Below are 23,645 nucleotides of genomic sequence, written 5' to 3'. Positions count from 1 at the left end.
ACCACCAATACATTAGGTTAAAGAACATTGTAGTAAAAGCTGAATGAGATTTTCAGGAAATTACAGAAGCAATAAAAAATACATGGAAGCAAATGAAAATGAAAACATGCCAGTTCCAAACCATCTGGATGCAGCAAAGTTGATGGAAGAGTGAAATATATAGCAGTCCAGGCCAAACTCAAGAAAGAAGAAAGGTCTCAAACACACAACCACTTTACAACTAAAGGAGCTAGAAAAAGAACAACAAATGAACCCTAAAGCCAGCAGGAACAGGTAAACAAAAAAGATTAGAGAAGAAATAAATGATATAGAAACAAAGAAAAACAGTAGAACAGATGAATGAAACTATAAGTTGGTTTTTGTAAGAATAAATAAAAATGATAAACCCATGGGCAGACTTGGCAAAAACAAAAGAGAAAGGACGAAAGTAAATAGAATTTGAGAGGAGACATCGCGACTGACACCACAGAAATACAACTATGAGAAAATAATTTGGAGATTTATATGCCAACAAATTGGGCAATCTTAAAGAAATGGATAAATTCCCAGAATAATGTAAACTACCTAAACTGAAAAAGGAAGAAATAGAAAACAGGAACAGACTGATAATGAGCAAAGAAATTGAATCATTAATCAAAAATCTACTGACACACAAAAATCCAGGGCCAGATAGGTTCACAGGTGAATTCTACCAGATATTTGAGAAGAGTATAAAATATTCTATTTAAGTAGAATAGAATATTCCTGTCTTCACAAACTGTTCCAAATAATAGAAATGGAAAGAAAACTTCCAAATTCATTCTAGAAGATCAGTATGATCACGGTTCCAAACCAGATTAAACCCCACTAAAAATGAGACTTTCAGGCCACTAGCCCTAATGAGCAAGAATGCAACAACTGTCAAGAAAATACGTGCTGGGGCGCCTGGGTGGCTCAGTCGGTTAAGCGTCCGACTTTGGCTCAGGTCGTAATCTCGCAGTCTGTGAGTTCGAGTCCCGCGTCGGGCTCTGTGCTGACAGCTCAGAGCCTGGAGCCTGTTTCAGATTCTGTGTCTCCCTCTCTCTGACCCTCCCCCATTCATGCTCTGTCTCTCTCTGTCTCAAAAATAAATAAACGTTAAAAAAAAAAGAGAATACTTGCAAATTGAATTCACCAATACATTAAAAGGATCCTTTAACGTGACCAGGTGGGATTTATTCCTTGGCTGTAAGGGTGGTTCAATAGTCACAAATAAATCAATGTAATACATACCATCAATCAGAGAAAGGATACGAATGATATGACCCTCTCAATAGATACAAAAAAAAAAATTTGACATAGTACAGCATCCTTTCTTGATAAAACCCTCAACAAGGGGTAGAGGAAACACACCTCAACATCATAAAGTCCGTACATGAAAACCCCACAGCTAATATCCTCAGCAGGGAAAAAAAAAACCCTTTTCCTTTACTGTCAGGAACACAAGACGGATGTCCACTCCCATCATTCTACTTAACACAGCACTGGAAGTCTTATCCTCAAAAACAGACAATAAATAAATAAATAAATAAATAAATAAATAAATAATAAAGGCATTCAAGTTAGGAAAGAAGTCAAACATTCCCTCTTCACAGATAACATAACACTCTATATAAAAAACTCAATATTCCACCAAAATATTGCAAGAACTGATTCACAAATTCAGCAAAGTCACAAGATACAGTATCAACATACTGAAATCTGCTGCATTTCTACACAGCAATAATGAAGAAACAGAAAGAAAAATAAAAAAAACTATCCATCCCGTTTACAACTGCACCAAATATAATAGGATACCTAAAAAGTTAAAATATCTATACTCTGAAGACTCTAAAAATGGTGAAAGAAACTGAGGATGACACAAAGAAATGGAAACACCTTCAATGTTCATGGATTTAAGGAGCAAGGAGTGTTGAAATGTCTATGCTACACAAAGAAACGGGAGACTTCATGATTATGGATTTCATGCTATATTACACAGCTGTACTTATCAAGACAGTAAGCTACAAGCACAAAAGAGACACATAGATCAAGAGAACAGAAGAGTAAACCCAGATATGGACTCACAAATGTATGGCCACCTCATCTTGGATGAAGTAGGAAAGACTATGTAATGGGAAAAAAGACAGCCTTGTCAACAAAGGGTGTTGGGAAAACTGGACCAGAACATGCAGAAGAATGCAACTGAACCACTTTCTTACTCCATACACAAAAATAAATCCAAATGGGTGAAAGACCTAAATGTGAGACAGGAGACCATCAAATCCTAGAGGAGAACACAGGCAGCAACCTCCTGGACATCGGACATAGCAACTTCTTACTAGACGTGTCTCGAGAGGCAGGGGAAACAACAGCAAACTTGAACTACTGGGACCTCATCAAAATAAAAACCTTCTGCACAGCTAAAGAAACAATCAACTAATCTAAAAGGCATTCTACAGAAATTAAAAATATATTTGCAAACCACATATCTGATAAAGGCTTACTATCCAAAATCTATAAAAAAAAACTTCTCAAACTCAACACCCAAAATACAAAGAATCCAGTGGAGAAATGGGCAGAAGACATGAGGAGATACTTTTCCAAACAAAGCATTCATATGGCTAACCGACACACGAACATATGCTCAACATCACTCATCATCAGGGAATTACAAATCACAACTACAATGAGAGATGCCCGCACACCTGTCAGAATGGCTACAATTAACAACTCAGGAAACAACAGATATTGATGAGGATGAGGAGAGAAGGGAACTCTTTTATACTCTTGGTGGGAATGCAAAGTGCCCGGACCATCCCAGAAAACAGTTTAAAAACTAAAAACCAAACAACCTTACACTCCAGCAATTGCTCTACTAGGAATTCATCCAAAGCATACAAAACTTCTGATTTGAGGAAGTACATGCACCCCAATGTTTACAGCAGCATTAACTATGACAGCCAAACTGAGGAAAGAGACCAAAAGTCCACCATGTGATTAATCTGCTATATGTATAGAATGGCATATTACTCAGTCATAAAAAGGAATGAAATCTTGCCATTTGCAAAGATGTTGATGCAGCTAGAGGGTATCATGCTAAGCAAAGTAAGTCAGTCAAAGATGACAAACACCATATGATTTCCTCATATAGGGAATTTAAGAAACGCAACAGGGGTGCCTGGGTGGCGCAGTCGGTTAAGCGTCCGACTTCAGCCAGGTCACGATCTCGCGGTCCGTGAGTTCGAACCCCGCGTCGGGCTCTGGGCTGATGGCTCAGAGCCTGGAGCCTGCTTCTGATTCTGTGTCTCCCTCTCTCTCTGCCCCTCCCCCGTTCATGCTTTGTCTCTCTCTGTCCCCAAAAAAATAAATAAACGTTGAAAAAAAAAAAAAAAAAAAAAAAAGAAACGCAACAGATGATCTAGGGGAAGGGGAAAAAGAGCAAGAAATCATAAAAAAACTCTAAGGTTAGAGACCAAACTGAGGGTTGCTGGAGGGCAGGTGTGTGGGGGATGCAATAATGGGTGTTGGGGATTAAGGAGGCCACGTGTTGTGATGAGTACTGGGTGTTAATGTAAGTGATGAACCAATAAATTCTACTACTGAAATTAATATTACACAATATGTTAACTAACAAATAAACACAAACTGAAAAAATTTAAAAAGTGGAAAAAAGGAAGGGAGAATTGTTGTCACAAATTGTCATGAACATGGAATCTAAGGGAGTGAGTCTAACGTCTTGCATTTACTCATTATATCCCTAACTGATGGTGGACATAAATTAACATACTCATGAATTTTCACAGCAGTGCCAGGTGGGCTGAAACTCAAACCACAGCTGCCCTTCCCAACTCCACTGTGCCCACACATCATGGGCAGCTTGTCCAGACACCTGCACAAGAACCCAGGTTGGGCCTCAGCAGGGACCCACATCTGCAGAACTGGAAAGTGTGGACAGTTGACGCTTCCTGAGAAGCTCTGGGTTTCCTTCCCCGACTTGCTGTCTCAGCAACCTTGTCTTCCTTGCCTGTCTCTTGAAGAGAACCATGTCCCCTGTTAGTGGTTCATGAAAGTGAGGGGCTAGATGTTCTATAAACATTCAATATGACAGATAACATACAAGGGGACAAAAAAAAAACACCATTTGATGCAGCCTGTCTTGCGGCTCCTATCACCCAATGTGGTAGAGTACAAATAAATCTAAGTTTTCATTTGGTCAAAAACTGCACAGCACTTTGGAAAAGTATTAAGAGATGAGAAGCCTGGAAGAATTCCACAAATGCAGATATGAGCTCCCCTTGGAAGGAAGAAGAAAAATTACAGTCCCAAACACGCAAGGGTAAAATAATTTTAGGAAATGATACAAGAGTTTCAATGCGTTCTATTCATGAAGTGTCTAAATCTGGCAATGCAAAAAAATGGATTTGGAGGGTTTCACATAGAATTGCGAAGGAAAAATTGTGTCAAGAGCTCGGTTGTGTGCACAGAGCTCAACGGCTCCTGAGACATATAGAAAGCCCACCACCTGAAAAGGTAAACGTGTTTTTGGACCCCAGGAGCATATCTATCAAATCTGATGAGCAGTCTGGCCAAAGAGACACAGAATGGCAACTCTTGTGAAATTTGAACTTCAATTTCATATATTTCCACATAATTTCCATATATCATGAAAAACCATGCCACGAAAATGATTTGCTAGAGTCTATAAATTTGAAAACAAACGACAAAACTCTAAGTCACCAGAGACCAAATAGGGAACAAGTCAACCTTGAGAGAAACCAGAAAAAAACAAGACTTTTAGTTACATTGTAAGTCAAGAAATCAGTGGGGTGCCTGGGTGGTTCAGTAGGTTAAGTGTCTCACTTCAGCTCAGGTCTCGATGTCACGATTTGAGGGTTTGAGCCCTGTTGTCAGGCCCTATACTGACAGCTCAGAACCTGGAGCCTGCTTCAGATTCTGTGTCTCCCTCTCTCTCTGCTTTTCCCTGCTCACGTTCTGTCTCTCTCTCTCTATCAAGAATAAACAGTTTAAAAAAATATTAGTCACAGGCAATCAATCATCAAGAAAATGAAAACTATAGCTAAGAACACAACACCCATAAAATGAAGTGGTATCAACAGACTTTGTGAAAATCAAATACGCTTATCTGCCCACGTGAATACCAATAGTAAGATAAGTTACAGAGTAAGAGACAACATTCACAAATTGCATAACCACCAAGGGACCTGCATCTTGAATATGCTAAGAACCCTCAACAGTCAATAGGAAGAAAGGAAACAAACCTCCATAAAACAAGCACAGCCTTGTGTAGTAGACATCCTATCCTTGAGGTTATAGACACATTAGTTACTGACTGGAGAAGACTCTTCACACCATCGACTGTCAGGGAAATTCAAATCAAGAACGCAATAGATGCCCTATACACACATCCCAATGGCTCCGGAATGAAAACAACACTGACAACAACATCCAAGTGAGCATCCAGCATACGTGGGGCCTCAAACAATGCAGGAAAGATTGACAAACAAACACCAGCTCTGGAAAACCGTTGGCTGTTGCTTATGAAATTACACATGGATGGCATAAAAAGGAACCTGGAAATACCACTCCCGAGTATTTGTCCCTGAAGAATGAAATCCCATGCTCAGAAAATAAATGGTGTGTAAATATTTATAGCATCTTTCTTAGGGTTAGAAGCTCAGAATAAGGCAAAAGTCTTTCTAAATATAAAGGAATAAACCAACTACGAAACTTCCATCAATGGGATGCTTTGCCAGAGAAATGTGACACTACTGATGCACACCTGAAACCAGGTGAAACTCAAAGACATGATGTGGAGGGAAGGGCGGTAGTCCCATAATTACAGAGGTGGTGTGACCTGGGACATTCACACAGCCAGACCATGGTGACAGTGGTTTGGTTGGGCATTCCTTATCTCTTTCTTTCCCAAACCACATGATGAGATACTCTGCTTCATTTGAGAGCACTCCTATGTTCAACCACCCTCTGATATATGGAGTCGCCACAGACTGAACCCTACAACCTCGGACTCCTCTGAATGGAGAGTTGTTGAGGCCATAATCTCACATGTGTTCTGACAGGAGCTGTTCCCTCCACTGTCCCTGGCTCTGGCTCTCTCCTGCAGGTGAGCAGGAGTAGGTTAGGAATCCTCCACTGAAACTATTGGTCTCCTGCACCTGACTCTCCCACAACATGAGGGCCAGACCTTCCTCACACTCAGCTGGAAATGAAGTCAGTTCTATAGGAACAGATTTGCTCCTTGATTTAGAGGATTGCTCCATCTCCCCCTTACCCTGGGCAATACTCTGGGCAAAGGTCTGCAGCTGCAGGGGGTGTCGGGGACAAACAGGATTCCAAACAGTTTGGAAACTGAGGGCTCTGTTTAGGGATGGCTGGCAGCTTCACTGCCTTGTGGCTTGCTTGTCCTGGTGGCATGAGACTCCTGCCATACAAGTCAGGTGTGGGGTGATCAGGTTCCCAGCATCCCTAGTGGACTGTGCCCAGGGCAGAGCTTCCTTCCTGGGAGTGGGGCTGCCAACAATGAGTGGGTCGCACATCTCAGTGGCACCTGCTGGGGCTTGGCCTCAACAGCAAACAGCTTAGGGTCACTGACATCCTGTCCCTCTGGGAAAGAGTCCTTTGAACAGGAGCTGGTCACCAGGAACCATGTGTATTGGCTACAACAGTCTGGATGGGAGATTGCAGCAAGGCTCAGTGGCACATGCCTATAGTCCCAGTTACTTGCACTGGAGTTTCTACTTGCTGATCTGGGGTGGGAAAGGAAAAGAACATACTTTAGTTCAAATATTCTAGGTATTCTTTCTGGTAGTATATTTTCTGCAATAAATGCTTCTTCATGGGATGTATGCCAACATGGCCATTTGCAGGCACTATAAATACATTATTTGAGTTTTTCTTCAAATTCCAGTTAGTTAACATGCAATGTAATATTACTTTCAGGTGTAAAGTATAGTGATTCAACATTGCAATATAGCACCCAGTGTTCATTATGACCACTCCCCTTAATCCCCATCAACTACCTCCCCATCCCTCCACCCACCCTCCCCAGGGTAACCATCAGTTTTTCCCCTATAGTTAAGTATCTGTTTCGTGGTGCTTACGTGGTTCCATGGGTTAGGCCCATGACTCTTGATCTGGGCTCTTGTCTTGATCTCATCGTTCCTGAGATCGAGCCCCACTTTGGTTTCTGCACTGACAGCACGACGTTTCCTTGGGATTCTCTTCCCATCTGCCTCTGCCCCACCTCCCATTCTCTCTCTAAATAAATAAGTGAACATTGAAAAAATCACCTATTTCTTGGTTTGCCTCTTCTCTCTTATTTGTCCCTTTGCCCATTTGTTGTTTCTTAAATTCTACATATGGATGAAATCATATGTTTGTCTTTCTCTGACTTATTTCAGTAAATATAATACTCTCTAAGCCCATCCCTGTCCTTACAAATGGCTAATGCCATTCCTTTTACGGCTGAGAAATATTCCAGTGTGCGTGGACGGGGTTATGTAGATATACCACGTATTCTATACCCATTCATCCATCAATGCATACTTGGGCTGGGCTGTTTCCATAGCTGGGCTGTTTGTGACATAGCTGCTATAAACATAGAGGTACAATTCCCTTAAATTAGTATTTTTGTATCCTTTGGGTAAATACCTACTAGTGCATTTGTTCTATCGTAACGTAGTTATATTTTTAGCTTTCTAAGGAACCTCCATGCTGTTTTCCATAGTGGCTGTGCCTGTGTGCATTTCCACCAGCACCTCGAAAAGGGTCCTCTTTCTCTGCATCCTCACCAACACCTGTTGTTTCTTGTGCTGTTGAGTTCAGCCTTTCTGACCAGTGTGAGTCGATATTTCATTGTAGTTTGGATTTATATTTCCCTGATGAGGAGTGATGCTGACCATCTTTTCATGTGTTTATTGACAATCTGTAGGTCACATTTGGAAAAATGCTTATTCATGTCTTCTGGCCATTTGTTAATAGGATTATTCAGTTCTGGAGTTGAATTTTATACCATATATAGAAAACCTGAAAGACTCCACCAAAAAAAACCCCGCTAGCACTGGTACAATAATCCTGTAAATTTGTAGCATACAAAATCAACATATAGAAACTTGTTACATTTCTATACACCAATAATGAAGCAGGAGAAAGAGAAATCAAGGAATCAATCCCATTTAAAATTACACCAAAAACCATAATATACTAGAAATAAACCTAAGTAAAGAGGTAAAAGATCTGTACTCTGAAAAGTCTGGGACATTTATGGAAGAAATTGAAGAAAACACAAAGAAATGGAAAAATATTCCATGCACATGGATTAAAAGAAAAATCATTGTTAAATGACAATACTATCCAAAGCAATCTAGACATTCAATGCAAATAATTCAATTTCCTGTCAAATAATACCAATATTTTTCACAGAGCTAGAACAAATAACTCTAAAATTATCATGGAACCACAAAAGACCCCAAATAACCAAAGATCTTGAAAAAGAAAAAACCCGGGGCGCCTGGGTGGCGCAGTCGGTTAAGCGTCCGACTTCAGCCAGGTCACGATCTCGCGGTCCGTGAGTTCGAGCCCCGCGTCGGGCTCTGGACTGATGGCTCAGAGCCTGGAGCCTGTTTCCGATTCTGTGTCTCCCTCTCTCTCTGCCCCTCCCCCGTTCATGCTCTGTCTCTCTCTGTCCCCAAAATAAATAAACGTTGGAAAAAAAAAAAAGAAAGAAAAAGAAAAAAACCTGGAGGCATCACAATTCTGGATATCAAGCTATATTATAATGCTGTAGTCATCAAGACAGGATGATACTGGCAAAAAATAGACACATAGATTAATGGAAAAGATAAGAAAACCCTGAAATGGACACATCACTATATGATCAACTAATCTTTGACACAGCAGGAAAGACTATCAAATGGAAAAAGTCCCTTCAACAACTGGTGTTGGGAAAACTGGACAGCATCGTGAACTTGTAATGAACCTGGACCACTTTCTTACAGTACACACAAAAATAAATACAAAATGAATGAAAGACCTAAATGTGAGACAGGAAACCATCAAAATCCTAGAAGAGAACACAGGCACCAACCTCTTTGACCTTGGCCAGAACAATTTCTTACTAGACATGTCCCCAGAGGCAAGGGAAACAATAGCAAAAATAAACTATTGGGATCTCATCAAGATAAAAAGCTTCTGCACAGCAAAGAACAAATCAACAAAACTAAAAGGCAACTGACAAAATGGGGGGAGATATTTGTAAATGACATCTCAGATAAAGGGTGAGTATCCAAAATCTATAAAGAACTTACCAAACTCAACACTCAAAAAACAAATAATCCAGTGAAGAAATGGGCAGAAGACATGAATACATATTTTTCCAAAGAAGACATCCAGATGGCAAAAAGACACGAATAAAGATGCTCAACAACACTCTTCATCAGTGAAATATAAATCAAAACCACAATGAGATACCCACTCACACCTGTCACAATGACTAAAATTAACAATTCAGAAAACACAAAATGTCAGCAAGGATGCAGAGAAAGTGAAACCCTTTCGCACTGTTGATGGTAATGCAAACTGGCGCAGCCACTCTGGAAAACAGTGTGGAGATTCCTCAAAAAATGAAAAACGGAACTATCCTGTGATCAAGCAATTGCATTTATCCAAGGATACCAAAGGTATCCAAAGGATACCAAAATGCTGATTCGAAGGGGCACGTGATTCCCAATCTTTATGGCAGCCTTATCAACAAAAAAAAAATCGTGGAACAGCCCAAATATTCATCAACACATGCATAAAGAAGAGGTGGTAAATATATACAATGCAATATTACTTAGCCATCAAAAAGAATGACATCTTGCCAATTACAATAATATGGATGGAACTACAGTGTATTATGCTAAGTGGAACAACAGTCAGAAAAAGTCAAATATCCTATGATTTCACACATTAGTGGAATATAAGAAACACAACATATGGAAAGGAAAAATAAAATAAATCAAAACAGAGAGGGAGGAAACCAGAAGACACTCTTAAATACAGAGAACAAACTGAAGGGAAGTGGGGGAGGTGGGATAAATGGCATGTGGGCATTAAGGAGGGCACTGGGTGAAATGAGAACTGGGTGTTATATGTATGCGATGGTTCTCTAAATTCTACCCCTAAAATCAGTACTACACTGTATGTTAACACACTTGATTTACATTAATATAATACAAGAAAATTATATATATAGAGAGACTACCTCAAAATAGCAAGCTTCTGCACAGTGAAGGAAACAATCAACAAAACAAAAAAACAACCTATGGAATGGAAGAAGATATCTGTAAAGGACATATCCTCAGGGTTAGTTTCCAAAACGTATAAGTTTTTTTAAATTGTTTCAAATTATTAGTAGAGAGTGTGTCCGTGCAGTTCAGCACACTGTTGTGTGAGAAGCAAAACTCGTGTCTTCCACTTTTATATTGTGGTAAGATCTCACTGAACATGAGACCCACACTCTTCACAAAATTTTAACCATACATTACAGTATTGTTAATTACAGGGGTAATGATGTGGAGACCCCTCTAGAACTTAATCATCTTGCATAACACAAAATCATAGCCCTTGAGATCTAGTCTTCATTGACCCTCCCTGCCAGGCCCTGGAAACTGCCATTTCACTCTCCATTTCATTGTTATCAAAACCCAAATTCAGCTGCCTGTTGCTGGAAAGGTCAATGTTCAAAGTTTTCGTTTTGGTGGGAAAGGAATTTGAGCTATATTCAGAAGGCCAGCCACTGGGGAGAAGGCAAACTCTTGTCCAAAAGCCAACTCTGAGGTTTCTCCCTGACTCAGGGGGTTTTAAAGCAGTAGAGGGTACTTAATCAAGCAAGGGAGTGCCACGGTCAATACCATCTTTTGATCATGGGCAGACTCCATGGTACAAGCTGCCAAAGAAACCTTAACTCCCCTCCATCTCCAGCTGAAGAGGGAACCAAACATACATGGGAGGAGACTGCCAGAGGCCAGGAAACAACCACCATAAGGGATTAGAGGAGAAAACCCCTGGGGCTCACACATGGTAGCAGTACTTTCTGTTCTCCCCAGCTGGCATAAGAAAATACTAAAATACAACCTTGTAGTTCACCAATCATTACTCAGAATACTGAGAAATGTTTTCCTCAGTGAACTCAGAGGAACCTTCAAAGCAAAAACCAAAAGGATCAAATGGCTTGCAAACTAATAGCCAAGGAGAATAAGACACATAAAACTACAAAGAGATTTTTTGAATCACCCATAAAGGTAAAATTGACAATGTTTACCTCCACTATTACAAGGAAGCAAAAGCAGTGGTCTCTGTAATGAGGAAAAGGAGTCATCCAAAGAAAGTGACCCAGCAGAACCACAGGACATGGAATTGGTAGAGAAGTTCAGGGTGTTATAACTGCATAGCCCATATGCAAGTAGCTGGAGGAAAGACTGAAGGTGTTGACTAGAGCCATGCCTCGGGGTCCAAATCCCTACCCATGCCCATGTGACCACTCTTGACCATGGCCCACCTGCCCCTCCCACATCCACCCCAGCTGAACTGATGTGCAGGGTCACCCAATGCCACACCCTGGGACTGTTGCCGAACCCCACAGGTGGCCCCCAGGTGCAGGGTGCTGGCCACCTGGCACAGCCCTCTGTTCTGTCTGATGGTCTAGACCTGGCTTTGCTGAGGATCCTCCATTTACCGTTCTCACTGGCAGATGTCTCTGAGCAGGGGCATGAGGCTGGCAGAGGGCCAGGTCACCCTGAGGGCACCCCTCTTGCTGTTTGCACTCTGGGCAGTGCTGGCTCCTGTGCAGGGTTCTCAAGGGCATCCCTCATGGCGCTACATCTCCTCTGAGGTGGTAATTCCCAAGAAGGAGCCGCACCACAGCAAAGGCATTCAGATGCCTGGCTGTCTGTCCTATAGCCTGCGTTTTGGGGCAAGAGACATGTTATGCACATGCGGCACAAGAAACTCTTTTGGTCCAGACTCTGCTGATGATGACTCAGGATGCTCAGGGAGCCTTGCAGATGGACTACCCCTTCATGCCTCCAGACTGTTACTACCTCGGCTACCTGGACGAGATTCCTTTCTCCATGGTCACAATTGACACAGGCTATGGCAGCCTTGAAGATATCATGAAGTTGGATTAACTTGCCTATGAAATGAGACCCCTCGGTGATTTCCAATGGTTTGAACACTTTGTTTCTCAGAGAGTCGCAGACATCTGTGCAATGGGACCCACTTATAACCTAGGATATAAGGAGGACAGGGGACCCCCTGTTCCTCAAGGAAATGCCAGTGCAGCCCCAAGGATCTCTAGTAAGTTCTGTTCATCCCATCACGGAATTTTCAAAGGACTTGCTCTCAGTTTCAAAACAATGTATAGTGTGTTAACCACGTGGAAAAAGGTGCCCAATTCCTAATAATGATAGTTAGCTTAATTGAGTCAATATTTCATGGTATTGATGTAAGTTATTGGTTTCATCGTCATTTATAGTGAGAGACATCAAGCTCACACGGGCAATTATGTGTTGCATCAGAGTCCTTTTTTCTCTTCAGTAGTATGAGTCAAAGTATTTTTGATTTCTTAAAACACATTCACCCTTAATGTGATTTGAGATGGGCCCCATGAGGTTCATGGCACTCCAGTTGTATATTCTATATGCCATCCACCAATGGGTTATATGCCATCATTCTGGGTTATTTAGGCAGACATTATTTACTCTTGTCTGTCATAGCAACACATCAGATGGCAAGAAATTGTGGCTTGTGCATTGACACTGATGAATGTGCTTGCCAAAAAAGGTCCAGCTGCCTTAGGACCCAACTAACTGGTATAATGGAAGCTTTCAGTAACTGTTCCTTCATTCATATGCAGCACATAATGAATTGTGGAACAGGCAAGTGCATGTTCAACACTGAAATGGTGCATTTAAATAAAAGCCTGCCCCACTATCATTATGGAAACTACATAGTGGATCCAGGAAAGCAGTGTGACTGCGGCTCATTCAACCAGTGCTACAGCAATCTAGGCTGTATGCGTGATTGTATCTGAACCCCTGGGGGCAAATGTAATACAGGCAGATGCTATACAGACTGCACCAACTCCGCTGCTTGGACACCCTGCAGACCAATCCAAAATATACGTGATCTTCCAGAGTCCTGCCATGGGGTGACCTTGGCGTACCCTGAAGACTTCCATATGCAAGATGGAACCGCGTGCACTGAAGAGGGCTGCTGCTATCATGGAAACTGCACTGGCCGCACCATTCACTGCCAAGAAAGCTCTGGCAGAAATTCTGGGAAAGGTGAAGATGTCTGCTATACCACAAATCACAAAGGCAGCTGACATGGATACTGCAGAAGACCCCGGGGAATTCAACGCTGAACCTGTTCCCACACAGGCGTGCCGTGTGGAAGGCTGCAGTGTAGGAATGTCACACATCTCCCTCAGCTGCAAGAGCATGTTGGATTCCATCTGTCTGAGATCCAGGGTTCTGATGTTTGGGGCTGGATTCACATCGTAGCACAGGAACAACCGAGATTGGTCATGTGAGAACTGGTACTTCCTGTGCTTCTGGAAAGTTCTGTCAGGATACCTACTCCAATGGCAGTGGGGCTCAGCTGAATTATGACTGTATCCCAGAGAAATGCAGTCACAGAGGGATGTGCAACCATAACAGGAACTGCCACTGCCACATAGGCTGGGATCCTCCATGGTGCACGGACAAGGCACTGGTGGGAGCACAGACTGTGGGCCCCTCCAAGAAGAATTCAGTCAGTCAGGCAAAGTCATGAATCCATGGTATATCTCAGAGTGGTTTTTGGTCACATTTATGCCCTAATAGCTGCATTCCTCCTTGTTGTTTCTGGAAATGTCAGAACTATAAACACAGAGAAAGTTAAGGAAGAGATTTTTGGAGAAGACAATCCGTAATTTAGCCTCCAGACCCCTGAACAACTATAGACAATGCATCTGGTGCATCTGTAAAAATACAGTATTGAGGCAGCACAGCTGACATCCACGTTTCCAAGGGTCCGTGGGAGACACAGGGGTCCTCAGGCACATCATGGCTCTGACACCAGGTCTCTCATGGGTCACCAACCAGCACTCTGAAATAAAACTTGAAAACTGCATGCTTGTGGCTTTTATGTAGTTTTTAAGCCTGTAAGAGCCCAAACTGAGCCTTAGTTTCTGGGAAGAGGACCTGAGTCAGAGCTGTGTCTTGAGCGGAAGTGTCTGGTTCCAGAATTAAGAGAAGTTGACACAAGCTCCTTTATTGGCAACTTCATGAGTTTTCTCCAAAACTACGCTGTTGTGGACTGAACATTTTCTCATTCTCCAGGTAATCTGTCTTCCCCCAGTCCCAGGTGGGCTCAGGATAATAGAGGGCTACCACCATCCATACTGCCTGTCCCAAACTGGGGTGTCTGTGGGCTGTGAGGGAAAGGGATGGGCATTAGGTTCCACCTAGCGCAAGCTGTGCCTCCCTGGAGACAAAATTTCCAAATGTGGGAGACTGAGACCATGAGGCTGAAAGGAGCACCCAATGAAATCAATCAGAAAGGTAGGCATAAGTGCCTATGGATGACTCTGGCATCTAGAGGGAGCTCGGTGAATGTGAATCCCTGCTCTCTTTCTCTTGCCTACTTTTCAGTGAGTTTAACCTTAGATAAGAATCTGCCCAGGGTTCCCACTTTGGTTTTCCAAACACCTTCTAGAATAACACAGAGGTGAGCCTGTGAAAGTTAGCGAATTCAGCCCCATCCGCTCCCAAGAAATCCTGTACTTGCTACCCTGTTTTCTATGTCCTGATCATTGCGAATGTGGGATGGAGGCCTGCCCTTCCCTGGGTCCTTGTTCCCTCTTGTTCTGGGCTCTGTAAGTCATAAATCCTGTGCTTCCATTTCCTTTGTTGGGGGTGTACTGAAACCCCACCTTCAGTCACAAGGGGCCCGCACATCTCATGTACCCCAAGCGAGAGCTCAGATGACTAGGGAGCTGCCTGTCACCCACTGTGACTTGCTGTTGCCACTTCCTTCAGCAGGTCACAGTCTACATGTTCTTAATTCAGTCCAGAAGCTGAGGTCCCACAATACATTTATCCCCAAGGATGGGATTGGGAGCCTAGCTGATGCCCCCCTACAATGCCTTAGACCTAAGAATGGCTCACTCATTCCTCACCCTCATGTCTCAGCTGCTGTGGGAAGGAGCTGGTGCTTGCTGGTGGTCTGTAGCTTTGATTTGGGCTTATGCCAGGTGTTGCCAGAAACCCTCACCCTAAATTATCAGTGCCATAAAAGGTCAGACTCCCTGCAGAGACCAACAAGCAGGCACCAGTCTGGGGGTGCAGGGGTGTGCATTTCCTATTTATCTCCAAAGGAGGTGGGCACCGAGGACAGTGTTCCTAGATTAGTGTCGAAGAAGACGCCAGCTGCTTGGTCCACTGTGTTGCGGCCAGCACCGTGGTGTTGTGCTTGATTAGCCAGCCCTAGCTAGTGATGGAGGCAAATCTACAAGGAGCATCATGGCACCCAGGGTGGAGGACTTGGCCAAGGCAAGCTCCCCCTAGTGGCTGCAATCCTCGCTGCTGTCGCCAATGGCTCCCCACTTGTCAGGTATTGAGTGGGACACCTCAGTGTGGGAGGCCACAGAACATGACTCTGGGAAGAGCTAACTTCTACCCCAGATTTTCCCTGTCACGATCCACTACACCTACATGTCCAAGGACCAGCGTGAGAGACAGAAGTGGTGACAGGCACTATACCATCATGGAAATGCAAGGCTTCCTAGAATCATTTGTCCAAAGGGAGGGAGACAAGGACATTGATTGGCTTTTGTGGGTCTTCGTCATTGGCTCCGAGCTGTGCTTACAGCACTTGACATGCTGCAGCGGACTGGATTGGTCCAAGACCACCAAATTCATCATTCACTGAAAAATTCAAAGTATCCACAGCCTGTTTACAAAGACACCCTAGAGGAGCCTCCAGACTTTTCACTCTATCAAAAGACCATGAGAAACACACCAAGGCATAGGGCAGGAGACACAGACAAAAAAAAGGGGGGAAGGCTCTGAGGAAGACGCTCCCCAAGCCCCCAGAGCCCACAGAGGTAGGAAGAAAGAAGCTCTGATTCCTGGGACTTGGATTTTTATGGCATGGCAGCACAGGCCCACTGGGAGAGGTCAAGCCCAGGTGACGCCATCCAACTCTAAGATAGAATGGGGACAATTCAAAGAGTGTGGGTTTTTGGTTTTGTGTTTTTGCCTTGTGTCATGCGCCCAAGATCCTTGACCATTTCCAACCTGGAGTAGAGACCCTTGACAACACAATCTAAGGAGTTCTTCATGAAGGACCACTCTGACCTTAAGGCTGTGCCATTACACTCACAGTGGGGGAACAGGACGACATGGGTTCCTGTCCACGTGACAAGAACCCGGTCCTCTCAGGTCCCGCAGGGGAGCAGCAGGTGAGGAGAAAGCCAGGCCCCTGGAAGAGGAGCTTCCTGAACCTGGAGGCTGAGGGGGGCGCTGTTCACCAGACCCTGGGGGGAAAGGACCCTGTGCGGCGTCGTGCGCGGTGACACTGTGTCCCCCGCGGGGCTTACCTCACCGGCGCCGGGTTGCAGGGCCCGGAAGGAAGTTGGGAGGCTGGTTTGGAAGCGAAGTCCGCAGGAGGAAAGCAGGGCTGCAGGGGAGCAGGCGCCTCCCGGGCCCAGCTGCAGGCGCGGTGGGTTTCCTGTAGGGGCCGCAGGGCACAGCTTCCCCTGGTGGGTGGGGCCTGAGCCTGGGGCTTCTCTCTGCGGAGGGTTCTAATCTTGGGTCTGTAGCCCTGGGTTGTTCCCTAGCCTGACCCTGGGTGGTGGGCTCCGCCTTCCAGCCTCCCCTCCCCGCCTCCCGAGGCCACTCCGGTGAGATGTCCCTTCATGGGTTTTCGCAGTTCTAACAGCTTATTAGTGGCGTCTTGTGGACAACCGGAATTCCAAATCCCACTGCTTCCGCTGCACCCAAGACACGTGGCCACCAATCGAACCCTCCCACGTGCCTCTGGCTCACGTGCTGCCTCCTGCAGGGCCGGTGGCCTCTCCGCCTGGGTCAGCTGGGTCTGGGCGTGGGCCTACGTCACAGCGTTTGACCCCTCTCTTGCTTCTGTCATGTGGGGCTGACACTGTTGTTTGGAGGAGTACCTTACTCTGTGATTTCAGACGTGCAGTGAACGTGTCACGGCAGCGCAAATACACTTTACCTGGACGCTCGTTTCTTTGCCGCGTTTGCCACTTCACATGAGATACTTTGGTGCGTTTAACCCCAAACGGGGACGCCCTCCCGAGAAACCACCACAGAACCCCAAATGAGGAAATCCCTGCGTTTCCACTTTAGAACCCAGACCACAGGCCCACTTCAAGTGTCCCCACCTGCCCCACTGTGAAATGTCTTTTTCCATTCTGATCTGGTTTCTTTTGGGGAAGTGCTCCTGAGACTTTCCCCTATGTGTGTAACCTGGGGGGATTTAAAGAGCAAGGTGGTTCCTGGGGCTCCTGGGGTCTCAGTCTGCTAAAGGCCCAGTTCACATCAGGTCCTGATCTCGAAGTTGATGGGTTCGAGCACCTGCTTCTGGCTGTGTGCCAACAGCTCAGAGCCTACAGATTGCTTGAGATTCTGTGTCTCCCTCTTGCTAACCCCTCCCCCTATCATGATCTGTCTCTGTCTCTCTTTTTCAACAATAAATAATAAATGTTAAAAAAAAAAAAGAGCAAGATGGTTCCTGAGTGGCCTTTTCTGGATGGCCTCTGTCACTGAGGATGTTTTCTGCATTCACCCATGTTGTGACGTGTATCAGTCCTTCCTTTTTAAATTCTGATTAAATGTACGTAACATAGCATTTACCACATAAGTCACTTTAAGCATACAGTTGTCTGGCATTAACTGCATTCACACTGTTGTACATCCATCTCCAGAACGTTGTCATGTTCCCCGAGGGAAACTCTGTATCTATTAAACCCTAAATCCCAATTCCCCTTTCCCCTCGGCCCCTACAGCCACATTCTACTTGGTGTCTCTGAGTGTGACTTTTCTGGACACCTCACTTAAGTGGAACCATAGTGTATTTTCCTTCTGTCACTGGCTCATTTCACTCAGCATAATGACTGCCAAGTTCAGTCGGTGTGCAGGTGTGTGTCAGAACTCTCTTCCTTTTTAAGGCTGAATCATATTCCATTGTGTATATACTACATTTTGTTTATTTACTCACCTGTGAATAGTTACTTGGGTTGCTTCCATCTTTTGGCTGTTGTGAAGAAGCGGCTATGAATACGGGAACATGAATACCTGCTCAAGGCTTTGCTTTAAATTTCCAGATGTAAGTGCAGATGTGGAGTTCTGTGATAGCTGTCTGAGAAGTATTCTCTACAGCCACAACATTTTACTTTATTTCTTTGTATGACAGAATAATATTCCTGTTTAAAGGTCTGCCCAGGTTGTTTATCCATTCACACACCGATAGGCATTTGCATAGTTTCTACAATTGGGCTATTGTGAACAGTGCTGCTATGTATGTGCACATGCACTTTGTTTAAACAACTGTTTTCAATTCTTCGAGATATACATCTAGGAGTAGTATTGTTGGGCCATATGGTAATTCTATGTTTTTATCTTTTTTTTGGGGGGGGGAATTGCCAAACTATTTTACACATAGTCTCCACCATTTTACATTTCCACAAGCAAGATTGAAGGGTTCCAATTTCTCAACATCTTTACCAACATTTGTTATTTTGTAGTTGTATTGATTAGAGCATTTTTAGTGCGTGTAAAAGGGTATCTCACTGTGGTTTAAATCTCCATTTCCATAAGGACTATTGATGTTTAATATCTTTTCAAGTGGTATTCACCATTTGTATGATTGCACTGGGGAAAGATATATCCAAATCCTTTGTCCATATTAAAAATTGGGTTGTCTTTTTGTTGATGAGTTGTAAAAACTCTTTATACATTCTGCATAACAGGCTCTTACCAGACAAATACTGTGCGAATATTGTCTTCCATTAGGCTTTGTCTTTTCACTTTGGGGATAGCATCTTCTGGTGTACAAAGGTTTCTAATGTTGAGAAAACTAAATTTATCTACTTTTTCTTTCCTTGCTTGTGCTTTGGTGTCATCTCTAACAGTATTGCTAAACCCAATGGTCATGAAGATTTATCTCGATATATTGCTTCCAGAGGTCATAATTTTACATTTAAACTGTTGATCCATTTTGATTTGATGTTTGTATATGGTGTGAGGTATGGACGCAATTTCATTCCTCTGCACATGGATAGCCAGCTGTCTAGCACCCTTTATTAAAAAGACCATTGTTTCCCCAAAGTCATGTTGTCTGCTCTTGTCAAAATTCAGTTGACCAAAGATGAAGAGGCTTATTTCTGGGTTCTCCATTAAATCTCACTGACCGGTACGTATCTTTATTTTTGTAATGTTTATTTATTTTTGAGACAGATAACACACGAGGCCCAGAGAGAAAGGGAGAGATAGGAAACTGATTGGTGTGCAAAGGAAAGGGTTTGGATAGACCTGAGAATGATACATGTCTTTGACCTGTGGTTTTTTGGTTGTCCTATAACTTGATTATGTTCATCTAAACTCATAGAATCTTATAATAAACATGGTCATTTACCATATTTAAGTTACTTCTCTAAATATCTCATTACTTTGAATATGAGATAAAATTTTATAAAATTATTTCTATAAATACTTATGTCTTCACGCTGTGTATTGTGTTCCTCCTTAGCTTGGTGGTTGTCTGATGACCATATAGAGTAGATAGATAGGATGGACCAGTTTTGTAGGGGGACAGATTTAGTTCAGTTCATGAAAGTGACCGTTTCTAATGCAAGACTGTGGGGTCAAGGGGCTGAGATGGGGTGCAAAATAATAACATCATGGGAATGAACTCAAGGCTATTGTGGAGAGAGTCTGTCATGTTTTATCTATACAGTTCTTTCCTCAATGCGAATTATTATTAGGAGACCTGCCAACCTAACAAACTGTTGTTAAATCCACAGGAAATGAATGGAAGAGTCCAGAAGGAGGCTGGCAGGTGGTGGATGCAGGGAGGGAGCCTGGTGCACAGAAGCTCCCTGGTGGTGGAGCAAGGGCCTGGAAGGAGCTGTAAATGTTAGGCCAGAGGGACGATGGTCCAGATCCAGGACAGAGCTCTTGTCCCTGCACATCCCAGAGCTCAGGACATCCTGGGAAGGGAGACCCTGGGAACAAATGGGAGTGGAAGCCAAAGCCCCAGAGGGAGGAGGAATCTACAAGGAGGCATGTGCTACCCTATGTGGAAGCTGTATTCAGAAAATACTGAAGTCATAATTATTTATTTTGTATATCTAAAGTTGGTGTCAAATATTCTTTTCCGTATGAAATTATGGTCTTTTAAAAAATATTGCCAATAGTGGGTAATTTCATTCAAATACATTCGTAATGATGTGACTCCTCTATAATAACTTTAATATAACATAAAAGTATCTATTATCTATCTATCATCTATCTACCCTCTATCATCCATCACCTATCCACTTATCATCTATCTACTATCTAGCATTCTGATCTCTATTTGAAGTCTATTCAGCTAACTCAGCATTTATCCTCTCGGCACATGCCTTCAGGACTATGAACACATTTTCTACAATTTCTTTAGGCTCCGGACTTTTAGATTCCAATGATGTCCAGGTCAGCCAATCCATTTTCATTAATGTGGTTGTTTTAGTGCCATTAACTTCTTACCTCAGATACTGATGGTCTCTGTGCCATATCAGTGAACAGTCCCCCACTTTTCGGTGACATCTGTGCCTCCTCCCTGAGTTAACAGCCCCTTGTGTTGGATGGGGATTTCTCAGGAGATGGAGACACCAGCCATGCATGGGAATCATATCTGCAGGTGACAGAAAGGTGTCCATGTCTTGGTGTCTGTGCACTTAAAGATGTCGGCACTGCTTCCAAGCTTTGCAGATGACTGAGGAAGCAAACCCCATCAGCAGAGAACCATCAAGATCAGAAGTCTCCAGGTGTGCCCATGCTTTGCAGGTAGTTGTCAGGTGAGGTTAATACATCAGTGTGGAAACTAAAAGAAATGTGATCCTGGGAACAAGTGTCCTTTGCTTGTTATATTTACACCAGACTGGACATCAATATAGATTTTTCCTATGCAGTTATGTGAGGAATGACTGTGAAAATTGAATGTATTTAAAGACTTGATTTGGAAAGTTTTCTGGAGAAAATATGGATCCCTTCAAATATCTTTCAGACAGATAGAGTATAGTGAATTGTGATCCACTCATTTGTTCACTATCTGATCAGAAAGGTGAGGCCATCACTTGACCTGCCTCCAACACAATTCATAGACCAAGTGTTGCCTTGACCGAGGACCAACAAGCCTGCGGATCCACAAAGAGATGCCCACAGGTGGACCTGGAAGGGCAAGGGGAGCCCGACTCAATTTGTGTCCACTTATAAGGACATGCTCCCTCCCACACAGGCAAACTTCTCAAGATCTAGAGTAAACTCCAATCTCAGGGTGTGGGAGCCCACAGCTCTCTCCTCAGACAGGGCTGAAGTCCCTGAGGAAGGCAGAACTGTATTCAAGAAACAGAAGAGACTGTAGGGCCTTCCTTGTGCCTGGTGAGAGGTCCCAAAGGTGAGGGTTTCACATGTCAGATGTGGGATGATGGGAATGGTTGTGACTGCTGGTGACTGGCCCAGGCTGAGTCTCCTTGTCCCCAGGGGTCCTGTCCCAGGTGCAGCTGCAGGGGTTGTGCCCAACTGGTGAGTGCCTTGCACACTCTGCACCTCACTAGCAGCATCTTGGGGTTCTCCATCTCAACCAGTAATTTCTGGTGGAATTGGATCCACCGACCCCAGCAGAGTGGATGCAGTGGATGGTTCACATACTATCGTATATTCTATATCACATACTAGGGTCCAGACCACAAGAGCCACATGTCCATCAGTTAGGCAGTTTGTTAGGCAAGAGGGAAGAGGGATAAAGCATGTGCTGGCCACCCCCTTGCAGGTTCCCCCAGGATTAACAGCCACACAATCAGAACCACCTCTAAGTGTGAACAGGACAGGATAGGCCTAGCCACAGAGCTGGCTCAAACACCACAAAGGACTTCTGAGAGCTGAGCATGGGCCCAAAAATTGCAATTTGCCCTTAGGTTACCTAAAAGTCACGAGGGGGCATTCAGGCCAACAGGGGTAACTGAGGTCTCCTGGGGTGCTCAGGATACCAGGGGGAGCTGAGGACACCAGGGTCGCTCAGTTCTGCATGGAGCACTCAGACCTCCAGGGGGATGCTCAGGTCTCCATGGGGCATTGAGGTCACTAGTTGCCACTCAGTTCACCTGGGGCACTCAGGTCATCAGGAACACACAGGACACCAGGAGCCACGTAGGTAACCTGGGGGTTCACAGGTCTCCAGGGGGCACCCAAGATCTCAGAATTCATATCCAGAACCAGTGTTTCAGGGTCAGGTTTCCTGTGAAGCATCTTTCTCATCATGCCCTGCAAGCTTCATCCTGACCAGCAAACAGCACACACTGTTTCCTAAACCATTTACAAACACAGATGTCTTCTAACATTTAGAGTGAACAGTCATATAGTAGTGCCGACCTTGACAGAGACCAAGCTTGGGGATAAATCAGCTCATATACAGACCTGTGCCTCACAAGTACACGGGCCACCATTTAAGATATAGATAAGTGATTTTCAAACAGAGGAGACTGACTCATTCAAGTGATCTAAATTTAATATAATTGAGCAGCTCCTCTCTCCTTTTATTTTCCTTAAGGTTTTCCTTTGATGCCCATGAAGAGAGACCATGAGTAAAGACCCTTGTGGTTGTTGAAACCCCACAGCGTCTTCATCAACTCCACGACTTTCTCTCAAGATTCTCAGTATATACACGTTCCTGTGAGAGAGAAGAGTAGTTTCTACCCTTCACTCCTTTTGTTCTCCATCCAGTTCAGGAAGCCAGAGACAACCAGTGGGGAGGCACACTGAGTCAAGTCTTACAAAACGGTCAGCCAGGGGTCCATTCTACTGAAGTAGTTAAGGAATCATCCACTGGACCCACCTGTCTCTGCACCTCGCCTCCACAGAACATGAGGCCCAGACCTTCCTCACACTCAGCTGGACATGAAGTCAACTGTATGGGAGCAGATTAGGAACTCAGTTTAGTGGGTTATTTCACCGCAGTTTTCCATAGTAGCTACACGATGTTGCACTCCCATCAAGTGAATTCTAGGATTGCCTGTTCTCCACATCCTCAGCAACACTTGAGATGTTCTCATTGTGTTTGCCTTATTTTATAATAGCCTTGCTATCAGTTGTGAGGTGATATCTCAGTGGATCGGGGGTGGAATTCTCTGATGATTAGTGATGATGAACATCAAGTCATATGCTGGATGGACATTTTTTCAACCTTAATAGCGAAATGGATATTTACATGTTTGACCCAAATTTTAATCAGGTGATGTGTTTATTGTTATGATTATAATTGTGATTTTTGCTATTGATGTTAAGGAGTCCCTCCTGTAT

At 43.8% G+C, this 23,645-nt stretch overlaps 1 long non-coding RNA gene and 1 gene segment (V, D, J or C); one reads left to right on the top strand and one right to left on the bottom strand.

Moving 5' to 3' along the window:
* Positions 1-23,645, top strand: part of LOC123584377 — a 271,648-nt gene that overhangs the window by 4,442 nt on the left and 243,561 nt on the right.
* LOC123584388 overlaps positions 22,843-23,645 on the bottom strand; it is a 180,578-nt gene continuing 179,775 nt past the window's right edge. The window contains exon 3 of the long non-coding RNA XR_006705387.1: positions 22,843-23,253. This is a non-coding gene — a long non-coding RNA (uncharacterized LOC123584388). The remainder of the gene's footprint in view (positions 23,254-23,645) is intronic.

The sequence above is a fragment of the Leopardus geoffroyi genome, chromosome B3 (genome assembly GCF_018350155.1).
Source record: "Leopardus geoffroyi isolate Oge1 chromosome B3, O.geoffroyi_Oge1_pat1.0, whole genome shotgun sequence".
NCBI classification, from domain to species: Eukaryota; Metazoa; Chordata; class Mammalia; order Carnivora; family Felidae; genus Leopardus; species Leopardus geoffroyi.
This window is presented reverse-complemented; position numbering and strand designations above follow the sequence as displayed.